At 43.8% G+C, this 16,114-nt stretch overlaps 1 protein-coding gene and 1 long non-coding RNA gene across 5 annotated transcripts in view; one reads left to right on the forward strand and one right to left on the reverse strand.

Moving 5' to 3' along the window:
• LOC130358413 (sarcolipin-like) overlaps positions 1-16,114 on the reverse strand; it is a 161,404-nt gene that overhangs the window by 17,496 nt on the left and 127,794 nt on the right. The gene's annotated exons all lie outside the window — the stretch shown is intronic.
• LOC130358415 (uncharacterized) overlaps positions 1-16,114 on the forward strand; it is a 33,026-nt gene that overhangs the window by 11,889 nt on the left and 5,023 nt on the right. Inside the window, exon 3 of the long non-coding RNA XR_008889516.1 lies at positions 2,461-2,544. This is a non-coding gene — a long non-coding RNA (uncharacterized LOC130358415). The remainder of the gene's footprint in view (positions 1-2,460; positions 2,545-16,114) is intronic.

The following is a 16,114-nucleotide window of genomic DNA, read 5'->3' on the forward strand; positions in this document are numbered from 1 at the left end:
TCTGCGGGAAATATGAATATGTGTATATATACGACAGTGCAGGGGACCATAGAAGAGCGACCGCCGCATCTATACATTATACAGGAGGATCGCATCGGGTGTCAGAAGTGACACCCAGGGTGATCTGTCAATTAGTACAGGTACTAACTACTCCCATTATGGAATAGTGTGCTCTATGCTGGGAGTAGTAGTACTACCTAAATATTTGAAAAATAAAGAAAAAAAAAGTATAAAAAACACAAACATTTCATTCAACACATTATTAAAATACATTATTAATAAAAAGTTTAACAAAATTAATTATAACAGATATATTATTTTTACATTTAAATGGCCCCTTTCAAATTTTTTATTATTGTCGGCTACATTTTTAGTGCCCTGCCCGCACACATAAATTGATCCCTGTTTAAAAGTTAATAAAAATGTTGTTATAAAAAAGATTAATTTCTTTAAATACAATTTTTTCCATCACTACTATATCTTCTTTATTATTATTTTTTTAATGGTACCCTACGAAATTGTAATAAAAAAGGTATCTCCATCACTATTTTGGATTGCTAAAGTCCAAAAAAACAAACAAAAACCGCCTGCAAAAATGCCAAAGTTAAAACCCACAAGGCGTTTTTCTTGGCGTTTTTTTCACTCCCATGGACTTCTATGGGAGGAAAACTCCAAGATTTTCCCGAAAAAACACCAAAGTCTCAACAAGAAGTGGTTTTTGAAAAACTGCTAACTGCCCAAAATAGCAGAAAAACGCCAAAAGGAGAAGAAAAAAAAATTTCAAACTGAAAAACGCCAAGTGGATATGGCATTTTGAAGTTCTCTGTTGACTTGCAGTTAACATCTGGCCGCAGCGTTTTTTCACAAAATAAAAACGCCATGCGGCAGAATGGGCGTTTTTTATTGGCGTTTTTGCACAAAAAAAAAACAAGTGGAAACCCACACTTGGAAAAAGATGACTCCCCTGACATTATATGAGAGAAGGTAAAGCACAAGTCCCAGGTTTCAGGCCTGCAGAATCTTCAGCTCCAGCGTTGGGAGCCTCCGGCCTTGCTGGGTGATACAGTTGCCTGAGGAAGTCCTTCATCAGAAAAGGGCACGTGCGTGGAACTTGGCAGAGTGGGGTCCGATTACCTCAGCAACTTACCACCCAATGTGGCCTGCATCTCCCCAGGCTGGAGCTGTGGATGTCGCGGGCCTGAAAAGTAGGACTTGCACTTTAAAAGTCATCACATTTTATGTAGGGGCACGGTGGTGTATGCCAATAGGCCCCCTGACTGACGAGCCCTCCAGTTCCCTTACCTCGCCAATGTTTTAGTGTGTGGCTGGATCCCTCCTCCCCTGTACTGTTCATAGGGTCAACACAGTTCCTTCTGCCATTACTCCATTGTCAGTTTTGTGTTATTTTGTCTGGATATCTTGTAGTGTGTCTGCTTCAGGTTACAAGTCACAGTGGACGGTTATTATATAATATTTTGCACGTGGCGAGTTTTTGGGTGTTTATGCTTGCCGGAGTCAGTGGAGCATACTGGAGAACCTTGTCTACAGATTTAAAGGGGTTATCGACCATAAGGTGTTTTTAGTACCCACCTGCCAGACAGTAATGGACATGCTTAGGAAAGATCCGTGCTTGACATGGAGCTAAATGGCTATGTTGTGATCCCACTATAACGCTGCTGAATTCTTTATGTAAAATGGCTATTTTCTGTTGGGGTTTCCTCCCTCGAACTTCAAGTCCCAGGTTTCCTTGTTTGTAAGTGTGAGGTCACTTATCTCCCTCCCACACATCAGCCACCCCACCCATCGAAGCACAGGTGAGCTGCCTTTCATGCTGTGCTGTGAACAATAGATCGGTATTTTCTAACTAGGGCGCCTTTAGCTGTTGCAAAACTACAATTCCTTGCAGAATGATCTTCTGCTCACCCATTGAAGCAGACAGGCTCCTTTGAACATCTGACTAGTGATGTCATGTCTCGGGCCACATTGCTATGTGGGAAAAGCTGAGACAACACTAATTTTGTATGTTGTTAAAAAAAAACATTAAGGTAAGTAAAGATCACAGAAGAATTGCGAAATCACCATCAAACACAGGTACAGACATTATATTATGAACTAAACTAACTATACAGCCCCTGTCAAATAAAAAATAAAAAATTCTGGAATACCCCTTTAAGTAACTTAAAGTTAAGATTTATTTATAATAATAAATTCTGTGGCTGACCTTCACACATTGAAAGAGTGGTGCTGCCATCATTTGGGGAAGGGGAATCCATGTTGAAAGGGGGTTGCCAGGTCTTATTAGTCTGCTCATTAGAGTAGTCACTAAATATATGTCACATTTAGCCTTGCAGCACAAATTTTCCTATAAGCAAGTGCTACCATACACCCTGTTCCAAATGATTATGCAAATGATATTTAAATATTTTAAATGTCAAAAAGATTAAATATTTTGTCTTTCAGTTTAACTCATGGATGGCATTGTGTCTCCGGGCTCTTTTGATCACTGAAAACAATCTCGGACACCTGTGATAATTAGATTGCCAGGTGAGCCCAATTTAAGGAAAAACTACTAAAGGTGAGTGTTCCACATTGTTAAAGGGGTACTCCACTGCTTAGCATCTGGAAAAAACTGTTCTGAACGCTGGAGCAGGTGCCGGGAGCTCATGACATCATAGCCCCGCCCCCTCATGATGTCCCGTCCCCCCCAGCTGTCACGCCCCCTCCCATAGACTTGCATTGTGGGGGGGGGGGGGGGTTATGATGTCACAAGCTCCCAACACCGGCTTCAGTATTCAGAACAGTTTGTTCCAAATGCTGAGCAGTGGAGTACCCCTTTAAGTACATTAGATATTTCACTATTAAGAGATTTGTTGCTGATTCAGAGCACAGATGGGTTCGTGGAGATAAAGGCACATTGAGGAAGATTTCTGCCAGATCCATGCATCGGGTCAAGAGAGCAGCTGCTAAAATACCATTACATAGCAGCAAACAGATATTTGAAGCTGCTGGTGCCTCTGGAGTCCCACAGACATCAAGGTGTAGAGTCCTCCAGAGTCTTGCAACTTTGCATAAACCTTCTATTCAGCCATCGCTAACCAATGCTCACAAGAAGAAACTGCAGCATTAGGCAGAAAAATACATGAAGACTAATTTTCAAACAGTCCTTTTCACTGATGAGTGCCGTGCAACCCTGGATGGTCCAGATGGATGGAGTAGTGGATGGTTGGTGGACGGCCACCCTGTTCCAACAAGGTTGTGATGTCAGCAAGGCGGTGGTGGAGTCAAGTTTTGGGCCAGAATCACGGGATGAGAGCTGGTCGGCCCCTTTAGGGTGCCTGAAGGTGTAAAGGTGGCTTCTGCAAAGTATGTGGAGTTTCTGATTGACCACTTTCTTCCCTGGTACAGAAGGAAGAACTATGCTTTCTGTATAAAAATCATCTTTATGCATGACAATGCACCATCTCATGCTGCAAAGAATACCTCTGCATCAATTACTGCTATGGGGTTAAAAGGAGAGAAAGTCATGGTGAGGCCTCCAACCTCCCCTGACCTCAATCCTATTGAGAACCTTTCGAGCATCAAGCAAAAGATCTATGAGGATGGGAGGCAGTTTACATCCAAACAGCAGCTCTGGGAGGCTATTCTGACATCTTGCAAACAAATTCAAGCATAAACTGTCCAAAAACTCACAAGTTCAATGGATGCAAGACTTGTGAAGCTGCTATCAAATAAGGGGTCCTATGTTAAAATGTAACGTAACCTGTTAAAATGTTTAACCAGATGTTGCAAAACTACAACTCTCAGCATGCCCAGGCAGTCAAGGCATGCTGGGAGTTGTAGTTCTGTAACATCTGGCCCTTCAGATGTTGCAGAACTACAACTCCCAGCATGCCTGGACAGTCTCGTCCCATGCTGGGAGTTGAAGTTTAGCATCTTGGGAAATGAACTACCTCGGTTTTATCTGATCTCCATTCCTTTTGTATCCTGCGCCACGTGGAGCTGACGTTCACCTTGAAGCCAGACCAATTGAATATTTTGGCTGTCTGGGCATGCAGGGAGTTGTAGTTTTGCAACATTGTCTGTTTCCTAACTCAGTGTTTCACTGACTGACCATGCATGCTGGGAGATGTAGTTTTGCAACAGCTGGAGGCACACAGGTGGGGAAACACTGAGTTAGGAAACAGGCAGACACTCCCAGCATGCATGGTTTTTCAGATTATGCTGGGAGTTTTAGTTTTGCAACATTCACACGGGCTAGGGTTTACAGCGAGTTTCAAATTTGAGCTGCAGCAAATATTCCAGGGTTTATATGGGGGGGTTTGGGGGGGGGGGGGGGGGGATGGGTAGGTTGTCGTCATCATTACACGAACTAATGAACTAATTAATCACAATTATATTGCACTATAATTAATTTAAGCTATTCATATTTTCACATTATGTTCACTAACACATACAATGATCACTAGTACACATAATAGGGTATTATCACTAGGTGTTTTATTGAGTTTTTGCTCTCTTATGGGAATAATACAATTGCACAAATGTATGACATATCATTTTATTTTTTGGCATTGTGGTGTTGGTTGTGCATGCATGGGCATGTGTGTGGGTGTGTGCACATGCATGCATGCACACACAGGGGAGTGTGTGTGTGTGCTTGTGCATGTGCATTCACTTCACACATATCCATATATAACTAAAACCCTGTTTTCTTTCATATATATAGAGGTGGATTACATTTCACACAATATTATTATTATATATTTTTTTCAATCATTATATATATATTTTTTTCATGACAAGTGTAAATGAAGGGCTGGGTAGAATATATGGATGTGGGATATCAGGTATAGTCTGTGGGATTCTTGTCATATATAGGGGGCTCCCTAAAGATAAGGATATATAATTATGAGAGGTATTAAGTGATTATATGATCAATATGGATAATGATATGGGCCGTATGTCCTTATGTTTCTTGCTTTGATGGACAATGAGGGTATCTACTTGTATTGTAATAATTTGTAATTGTTTTGATAGGTAATGATGTTATAAAGGGTGATCATATTTAGGATTGAATGGTATGGTAATCCAGCTTTTTGATGTTTTATATGTGATCATCATGTTTTCAATACAGTACAGGTAATTTATAATCTTATGTACCTTCCCTTGTTGTGATATGCGATGCGGCTCCCCTAGTGGATATCTGAGAATGGTTACGCTCGGAGCGCATGCGCGGATCCGTGGCGCTATGCCGTCTTTCGGAGGGCAGTCAGTACGGGCGGATGTGCTTCAAGTTATGACGCGCATCCGTCGGTGACGCCACCCGGAAGTCGGCCGGCGTCCGGTTCCGCTACATGCGCCATTGGAGGGCGACCATATAAATAGCCGGTAGTTCCTACCTCATGTAGCGCCTCTTGAGAAAGGAATCATCCGAAACACGTGTCGAGGTGCAGGATCATCACTGGGAAGCCGTCAGCATGTCACAATTAGGTATTGTATTGATTTGAGTCATTATAATTATGTGCTGACTAGACTTAATACTGTTAGAATTCAATTGGCATTACTGATCACTATATATATCCTGGTGATATCCTGCTTAGCTTTGTGTTGGGGGGTTTTTAAGGGTGGGTTATTTTATGGGTGTTTTTCTACCTATTTTTGTATATGTAATAAAGAATTATATTTTTGACTATATCTTTGGGCTTATTTTGTAGGTTATTAATTTACAAATCTGTTTAACTTTCTGGAGCCAGTTGATATATAAAAAAAAGTTTTTTCCTGGATAACCCCTTTAATTCTATTAAAAAATCTTAATCCTTCCAGTACTTATAAGCTGCTGTATGCTCCAGAGGAAGTGAAGTGGTTCTTTTCAGTCTGACCACAGTGCTCTCTGCTGACACCTCTGTTTATGTCAGGAACTGTCCAGAGCAGGAGAGATTTGCTATAGGGATTTGCTCCTTCTCTGGACAGTTCCTGACATGGACAGAGGTGTCAGCAGGCAGCACTGTGGCCAGACTGAAAAGAACTACGCAACTTCCTCTGGAACATACAGCAACTGATAAGTACTGTAAGGATTAAGATTTTTTTTAAATAGAGTAATTTACAAATCTGTTCATCTTTCTGGTGCCAGTTGATATGAAAAAAGGGGTACAGATTTGTGAATTACATCTATTTCCAATTCTTTCTGTACTGTGGCATAGGACAATGCATCCCCTATCCAAAACATAAGGCATAAGTGTCTGATCGCGGAGAGGATCGCGGATAAGTGAGGGCCAGAGATACACGAAAACTTCTCGTCTTCCTATTATCCCCAATCCAATGGGCAAGTGGTGAGAGTTAATCAGGTTCTTGGTGACTATTTAGGACATTTTGTTTCCTCCCTCCAGGATGACTGGGCCGATCTCCTACCATGGGCCGAATTCTCGTACAATTTCAAAGTCTCTGAGTCCTCCGCTAAATCCCCATTCTTTGTGGTGTACGGCCGTCACCCTCTTCCCCCCCTCCCCACTCCCACGCCTTCTGGTTTGCCCGCTGTTGATGAGGTGACTCGGGACTTCTCCACCATCTGGAAAGAGACTCAAAAATCTCTCATACAGGCCTCATCCCGGATGAAGAAACATGCCGTCAAAAAAAGAAGAACTCCTCCTGTCTTTTCTCCTGGAGACAAAGTGTGGCTCTTCGCCAAGTATGTCCGCTTCCGTGTCCCCAGTTATAAACTGGGACCACGTTATCTTGGTCCTTTTAAAATCAAATGCCAAATCAACCCTGTCTCCTACAAACTCCTTCTTCCTCCTTCTCTCCGTATTCCCAATGCTTTTCATGTCTCTCTCCTTAAACCACTTATCCTTAACCGCATCTCTCCTAAGGTTGTTGCTCCTACTCCTGTCTCCGGGTCCTCAGACATCTTCTCGGTTAAAGAAATTCTTGCATCCAAGACGGTCAGAGGTAAAAAAAAATTCTTGTAGATTGGGAGAATTGCGGTCCGGAGGAGAGGTCATGGGAACCCGAGGACAACATCCTTGACAAGGACCTTATCTACAAATTTTCAGGTTCTAAAAAGAGGGGGAGACTCAAGGGGGGGGTACTGTTACGCCGAGCGCTCCGGGTCCCCGCTCCTCCCCGGAGCGCTCACAGCGTTCTCCTGTTCGCAGCGCCCCAGTCAGACCCGCTGACCAGGTGCGCTGCGATAATGTCCCTAGCTGGGATGCGATTCGCGATGCGGGACGCGCCCGCTCGCGGTGCGCATCCCGACCCGCTTATTAGACTCGCTCCCCGTCTGTGTTGTCCCAGCGCGCGCGGCCCCGCTCCCTAGGGCGCTCGCGCCGGTTCTTTGCGATTTAAAGGGCCGGTGCGCCACTGATTGGCGCATGGTTTTTAATTAGTGTGTTCACCTGTGCACTTCCCTATATTACCTCACCTCCCCTGCACTTCCTTGCTGGATCTTGTTGCCATTGTGCCAGTGAAAGCGTTCCTTGTGTATCCCTAGCCAGTGTCCCAGACCTCTTGCCGTTGCCCCTGACTACGATCCTTGCTGCCTGCCCTGACCTTCTGCTACGTCCGACCTTGCTCTTGTCTAATCCCTTGTACCGCGCCTATCTCAGCAGTCAGAGAGGTTGAGCCGTTGCCGGTGGATACGACCTGGTTGCTACCGCCACTGCAAGACCATCCCGCTTTGCGGCGGGCTCTGGTGAAAACCAGTAGCAACTTAGAACCGGTCCACCGACACGGTCCACGCCAATCCCTCTCTGACACAGAGGATCCACCTCCAGCATGCCGAATCCTGACACTGTATCTCAGGCTTGGAGCAATCATTCGCCGATCGTAAGCGACAGTGGCAGGTAGGGGGACCTCCACTCGTGTCCTAGCTGATCGGGACATTGTGATTTTATCGCGATGGTCCCGATCAGCCCGACTGAGCTGCCGGGAAGCTTTCACTTTCATTTTAGACTCGGCGATCAACTTTGATGGCCGTGTCTAAAGGGTTAATAGCGCGCGGCAAAATTATCGGTGCCACGCGCCATTAGCCCAGGGTCCCGGCTATCATTAGCCACCGGGACTGACCCGGTATGACGCGGGGTCACGGCGTGAACCCGTTTTTTTTACCGAGACCAGGCGCATGGCGTACAGGTACACCCTGCATCCTTAAGAGGTTAAGCCTTCCAAAATGATCAGCTGCTGTATACTACAGAGGAAGTTCTTTTCTTTTTAAATTTCCGTTCTGCCTGATCACAGCTCTCTGCTGACACCTCTGTCCATTTTAGGAACTGACAAGAGTACAAGCAAATCCCCATAGCAAACCTATCCTGCTCTGGACAGTTCCTGACAAGGACAGAGGTGTCAGCAGACAGCACTGTGGTCCAACAGAAAAGAAATTCAAAAAGAAAAGAACTTCCTGTGGAGCATACAGGAAGATTTTTTAATAGAAGTAATTTACAAATCTGTTTAACTTTCTGGCACCAGTTGATTTAAAAGAAAATTGTTACGCCGAGCGCTCCGGGTCCCTGCTCCTCCCCGGAGCGCTCGCGGCGTCTCTCTCTCTGCAGCGCCCCGGTCAGACCCGCTGACCGGGAGCGCTGCACTGACATTGCCGGCGGGGATGCAATTCGCATAGCGGGACGCGCCCGCTCGCGAATCGCATCCCAAGTCACTTACCCGTCCCGGTCCCCGGCTGTCATGTTCTGGCACGCGCGGCTCCGCTCTCTACGGCGCGCGCGCCAGCTCTCTAAAATTTAAAGGGCCAGTGCACCAATGATTGGTGCCTGGCCCAATCAGCGTAATTAGCTTCCACCTGCTCCCTGTCTATATTACCTCACTTCCCCCACACTTTCTTGCCGGATCTTGTTGCCATTGTGCCAGTGAAAGCGTTTCCTTGTGTGTTCCTAGCCTGTGTTCCAGACCTCCTGCCGTTGCCCCTGACTACGATCCTTGCTGCCTGCCCTGACCTTCTGCTACGTCCGACCTTGCTTTTGTCTACTCCCTTGTACCGCGCTTATCTCAGCAGTCAGAGAGGTTGAGCCGTTGCCGGTGGATACGACCTGGTTGCTACCGCCGCTGCAAGACCATCCCGCTTTGCGGCGGGCTCTGGTGAAAACCAGTAGCAACTTAGAACCGGTCCACCGACACGGTCCACGCCAATCCCTCTCTGGCACAGAGGATCCACCTCCAGCCAGCCGAATCGTGACAAAAATGTTTTCCAGTGGAGTACTCATTTAAGCGCTCAAGTACTTTTCAGCTGCTGTATGCTTCAGAGGAAGTTGTGTAGTTTTTCCCAGTCTGATCACAGTGTTCTCTGCTGCCACCTCTGTCCATGTCATGAACTGTCCAGGGTAGGAGCAAATTCCCATAATAAACCTCTCCTGCTCCTGTCAGTTTCTGATACAGATAGAAGTGACAGCAGAGAGAACAATGGTCAGACTGGAAAGAACTACACAACTTCCTTAGGAGCATACAGCAGCTGGTAAGTACTGGAAGAACTACATTTTTATATAGGAGTTATTTACAAATATGTATAACTTTCTATCCCCAGTTGATTTTAAAAACATTTTTTTTTCCCTTCAGAGTACCCTTTTAGTATTCAAAAGAAGAATGTATTGGGCTAAACCCTAGCATAGTAATGAGAACTCAAATCCTGTCATGTAGATCAAGAGGCTTAAGGCAGGAACAAAGAGACTACAAAAGCTATTCTGTAATACTACATGTACTCTTAATTTAGACAGTGTTGAATAACGAACCTCAGAGACCTTGGTCAGTCAACACTTAGGGTTACAACATGATATCATATTGCATCTGTATAGATGAAAATATATTGTGGCAATAATGGCGCTGGTCCTTATGTAGACAGAGGTCACTCTACGGAGATCCCTGCTGTATTCAGCTAGGACGGTCATGTGTGTCAATGCCTTTTCAACAAGAGTAGGAAGGTCAATGAAGACAATATTACTTAAAGGGGTACTCCGCCCCTAGACATCTTATCCCCCTATCCAAAGGATAAGGGATAAGATGTCTGACCGCCGCTGGGAACCCCTGTGATTTCGGCTCCGGCACATCAGACATCTGGGGCAAGGAGCGAACTTCGCTCAGTGCTGGCTGACTGGCGATGCGAGGCAGAGGCTCGTGACATCACGCCCCCTCCCATAGACTTGCATTGAGGGGGCGTGGACATGACGTCACAAGCGGGGCGCAACCGTGACGTCATGAGCCTCAGGAGATGCACCTGACGCTCTAAACGAATGGCGGGTGCAGCAGCGAGAACGTGGGGGTCCCCCATCTAGATAAGATGTCTAGGGGCAGAGTACCCCTTTAAGGTGTGCCATATCAGACAACTCCATTTGGGTGAAATGAGGAGAATTCATCAATTGTTGTCTAGTATGTGCACTATTTTTGAGATGAAAAGTCACATTTGATTTTACCTTCCTGCGCCAAATTCATCAAATGTCGCACATCACTTGATGAATTTGGTGCATGGGAACATTACCTCAAAGTCTTCCTACATTTCCCACCTGTTCTGTCCGGCATATATGAGGCAGGGTGAGTAAGAGATCACTCATGGTCTGCCATATATCTTCAATTTTTTTTGCCTTTTGAAACTCCTTAAAGGGGTACTCCACTGCTCAGCTTTTGGAACAAACTGTTCCGAATGCTGGAGCCAGCACTGGGAGCTCGTGATGGCATAGCCCCGCCCCCTCATGACGTCACACCCTGCCCCCTCAATGCAAGTCTATGGGAAGGGGGATGACAGCCGTCACGCCATATATCTTAAATTTTTTTGCATTTGGAACAAACGCTAAGCAGTGAAGTACCCTAACAAAGGCTAAGCAGCGAAGTACCTTTTTAACGCGATTAACCCTTTAGACACCACAATCACACCTGATTGTGGCATCTAAATGTGCTGTAACTTTTCCTTGCCTCCCTCAGGTATGCTATTCCCTCCTGAACTGCTATGTTCTGTTTTAAATGCCGGGCATTGCCTTTCGGCCAATGTCCGGCATTAACGCTTTAGACCTCGCGATCACACTTAATCACAGTAGTTTAAACATTTTTTACCTTGCCGGTAGCTCAGGGAAGCTGATCAGGACAACCGCGTTGAAAGAATGGTGTCCGGATCAGCTTTAATGACTGAGGCCACTTACCTGCCTGACCTCAGTATGATCTTCACTCCTATGCTGCAGCTTGCCATTGAAGCCTGTAGCAAAGGAGCGCTTATAACAATGATCTATGCTGCTCTATTGAAAAGCATTTATCAGTGTTGGCAAACTGTTGAATGTATGTCCTCTTCCCCTATACCCGTTTAGACTGCTTTACAGGGCTGAAGTAAATGAGTGTGGGTTTGGATCTAAAAGACGGCAGCTGCAACTTTTTTGGATCTTTCAGAGAAGTCGCACATAATGACAACCACTGCACCAGAACACCTAAGGATTCTCCAGTGGGCCCAGGTTCTGAAACACTAATGGATCCCAAAGATTCAGCAGAAAACTAACCCATTTTGAGGGCTTATGAAGCGAATTTTAGTCCAATATCTATTGGGATTGGGACATTCATTTAAAGGTTAAAACATGTTTTTATGAGGTTGACACCTTAATGACTGTATTGGATAATACGTTGGATGCTTGTTATGTTGATACTCATAATTCTTGGCTTTGGATAGATGTTCTAACCTTACACTACAGCTGTGCCAGAATCTCTTGCCCATCCCTTACATATCCACTGTAGGGGCTTTGGTCTTTATTTAGTTTTGCTGACTGTCCAAAGATTCCTCCTGGGATTCAGATCAAGAGGCACGTAGCCTTTGAAAATAACTGGTAACCACTTGAGCATGTAAGCGGACTTGTTTTCAAAGACAAGGCATCCACCTTTGCAATGCAGCTTAGCTGCAGATAAAATTACTTCTTAAAGGGTAACAATCTAGTTGTATTTTTTAACCTATTTGAAAAAGACTTACCTACATTTTCTTCATAAAATGACTGGGAACGAATAGAAACATTGAGGGATTTTGACATCATAATCTCCATACCTCCAGTACCTATCACTTCTGGTGTTGCCTGTGGTTTCCCCTTATGATTCTCCCAACCCATAATCCCCACCTCCACAATGTTCCTTCCAGCAGTCATGATGGGACAATGCATATTTATGGGTTACAGGTGGGGGCCCCTGTTGCTCTAGCAGACTCAGCATGCCCTTGTATTACATGGACATGCCAAGGTTGGCAACGCTTCATTCCCCCTACATTGACTGGAGAACTGATGGACATACAAAACAACTGATAATCTTTTTAGCTTTTCTTTGAAAATGGTTGTCATCAGGAGATAGCACCAAAAATACTTGCCATGATGGCTTCAAAATAACTATATCTTCCCTTGGGACAGAAAGACTGTTTCCGTTCCATTACATTTCATTTTGCTCCATATAATACTTTAGAGAGGGTATACAACAATACACGAATTACAGGTCTTCTGTAACATCTAAGCGAGAATGCAGCTCAAGAATCACTTGGTAAAGGGAACAGTCTAGGGCCGGGGTGACACCCTCCGCCATATAATCACAGATAGCATAGTTTACATATTCAGTGCAGATAAAAGCAATTTGTTGGCTGTGCAGGATTGTGACTAAACCTGTAGTTTAGTAAGCCGGACTTTGTGGATGACAAAGAAGTGACATGTGGCTTCTTGGCATTGAATCCAGGCTATAGCCAGCATCCAAATGGCCAGCATTAAAATGGTAAACCTGTGGCTCAAATCCAGGGTGCCTCCCATCTACAGAATCTGGGACAGATTTTTTTAAATTAAATAATTTTGGTCTGAACATAGCATGATACTCTCAGAAGTGAGGCTGACACTGTTGGACTCAGGTCAACTGAGACCGCTGTCTTCCAGAAGGGTAATCATAACAAATCTTTTAAGGTGAACGGGGACAATATGGAGTTTTCCAAATGAACCCATGGGGTATTCATTGGGGTTGTTCACCAGGCCCTCAGGAGCTTTTATGGTTTTTGGATAAAACATTGCAACACTAGATATATTAAACCAATAATGCAGAATCTTGGGGGTAAGACTCTGCATCTTGCCCCTATTTATCTGTTTATTAACCTATGCTCAGAACCATTAGGAATAATCCTAGTCCTAAATTTTATCTATGAATCAATTAAAATTGTTTGGGAGTGCTGGCAAAATTTAGCCTTGGGAGCAAGCAACCAGCACTGGCCCATCTGTTTGACTCACCTGTTTAAAGGGGTATTCCGGGCAAAAACATTTTGTCCCCTATCCAAAGGATAGGGGATAAGATGTCTGATCGCGGGGGGCCCGCTGCTGAGACCCCCCGCGATCTCCCTGCAGCACCCGCTGCCTGTATGAATGTACTCTAAAAATACTACACTACACTAACACATAATAAAAAGTTAAAAAAAACACTACATATACACATACCCCTACACAGTCCCCTCCAGCGGTTCTGACATAAACACACACAAAAAAAACAGCCACATGTGACCACATTTTGGAAACTACACCCCTCACAGAATGTAACAAGGAGCCTTAACACCTCATAGGTGCTTCAAGAATTTTTGTTAAAGTTGGATGGGAAAATTTGTATTTCGCCACTAAAATGTTGGTGTTATCCCAAATTTTTTGTTTTCCCAAGGGGTAATAGGAAAAAAGTCCCTCATAATTTGTAACACCATTTCTTCTGAGTATATAAATACCCTATATGTGGATGTAAAGTGCTCTGCGGGCGCACTACAGGGCTCAGAAGAGAAGTAGTGCCATTGGGCTTTTTGAGAGAGAATTTGGCTGCAATTTAAGGTGGTGTGCATTTACAAAGCCCCCATGTTGCCCAAAATGTGAAAACACACACACACACAGGTGACCTTATTTTGGAAACTACACCCATCACGGAATGTAATAAGGGGTGCAGTGAGCATTTACGCCCCACAGGTGTCTGACAGATTTTTGGAACAGTGGTCCATGAAAATGAAAAATTAAATTTTTCATTTGCACAGCCCACTGTTCCAAAAGTCTGTCAAATACCAGTGGGGTGTTAATGCTCACTGCACCCCTTATTACATTCCGTGAGGGGAGTAGTTTCCGAAATAGGATCACATGTAGGGGGGGGGGGGGGGGGGTCCACTGTTCTGGCACCATGGGGGCTTTGTAAACGCACATGGCCCCCGACTTGAATTCCAGCCAAATTCTCTCTTCAAAAGCCCAATGGCGCTCCTTCTCTTCTGAGCATTGTAGTTCGCTCGCAGAGCACTTTACATCCACTCATGAGATATTTCCATACTCAGAAGAAACACGGTTAAAAATTTTGGGGGCCATTTTCTCATATTACCTATTGTAAAATTGGTAAATTTGGGGGGAAAAAAACTGTATTTTAATAAAAAAAAATGTAATTTACACATTCGACTTTAACGAAAAGTCGTCAACCACTTGTGGGGTGTTAGGGCTCACTGTAACCCTTTTTACGTTCCTTGAGGGGTGTAGTTTCCAAAATAGTATGCCATCTTTTTTTTTTTTTTTTTTTGCTGTTCTGGCACCATAGGGGCTTCCTAAATGCGACGTGAACACCCACCCCCCACCCCCCCCCCAAAAAAAAACATTTCAGCTAAATTTTCTTTCCAAAAGTCAAATGTGACTCCTTCTCTTCTGAGCATTGTAGTGTGCCTGCAGTGCACTTGACGTCCACACATGGGGTATTTCCATACTCAGAAGAGATGGGGTTACACATTTTGGGGAGCATTTTCTCCTATTACCCCTTGTAAAAATTTTAAATTTGGGAAAAACAGCATTTTAATGGGAAAAAAATAATAATTTACACATCCAAATTTTACGAAAAGTTGTCAAACACCTTTGGGGTGTTATCACTCACTGCACCCCTTGTTATGTTCCTTGAGGGGTGTAGTTTCCAAAATAGTATGCCATGGTTTTTTTTTTTGTTTTTTTTGCAGTTCTGGCACCATAGGGGCTTCTTAAATACGACATGCCCCCCAAAACCCATTTCAGAAAAACTCACTCTCCAAAAGCCCATTGTCGCTCCTTCCCTTTTGAGCCCTCTAGAGCACCCACAGAGCACTTGACATACACATATGAGGTATTTCCTTACTCAAGAGAAATTGTGTTACAAATTTTAGGGAGATTTCTCTCCTTTTACCCTTATAAAAATTCAAAAACTGGGTCTACAAGAACATGCGACTGTAAAAAATTTAGATTTTGAATTTTCTCCTTCACTTTGCTGTTATTCCTGTGAAACACCTAAAGGGTTAACACACTTTTTGAATGTCATTTTGAATACTTTGAGGGGTGCAGTTAGGGTCATGGTTCATTTATGGGGTATTTCTAATATGAAGGCCCTTCGAATCCACTTCAAAACTGCACTGGTCTCTGAAAAATTCCGATTTTGAAATTTTTGTGAAAAATTGGAAAATTGCTACTGAACTTTGAAGCCCTCTGATGTCTTCCAAAAGTAAAAACATGTCAACTTTATGATGCAAACATAAAGTAGACATATTGTATATGTGAATCAATATGTCATTTATTTGGGATGTCTATTTTCCTTATAAGCAGAGAGTTTCAAAGTAGAAAAAAAAAGCCACATTTTCAAATTTATCAAATTTTGGAATTTTTCACCAAGAAATTATACCAAGTATCGATGAAAATTTACCACTAACATAAAGTAAAATATGTTGTGAAAAACAATCTCGGAATCAGAATGAAAAGTAGAAGCCTCCCAGAGTTATTAATGCTTAAAGTGACAGTGGTCAGATGTGCAAAAAATGCTCGGGTCCTTAAGGGGAAAATGGGATGGGTACTTAAGGGGTTAACATCTATAATTGCAGTTGTTAGAGATGTAAATAGAAAAAAGGATGTGTAGCTCACTTAGGATTGTGAGAGTATGTACCCGAGGTTAACGGTGATGCCTTCACCCAAAAAGGCCAAAAAACTGGATATAAGATAAACCAGTCCTCAAAGGTACATTTGAAAAAAAGAGAAAAGAGACAATGGGGGATATTTATCAAAGTTGTCCATGTCCCGCATCAATATAGACCAAACTACAGAGGGTTAGTCTGGTCTATTGTGCACCTAATTTATCAAATGGCGCACAGCTCTTGATAAATTCTGTGCAC

This window comes from Hyla sarda, chromosome 2 (assembly GCF_029499605.1).
Source record: "Hyla sarda isolate aHylSar1 chromosome 2, aHylSar1.hap1, whole genome shotgun sequence".
Lineage (NCBI taxonomy): Eukaryota > Metazoa > Chordata > Amphibia > Anura > Hylidae > Hyla > Hyla sarda.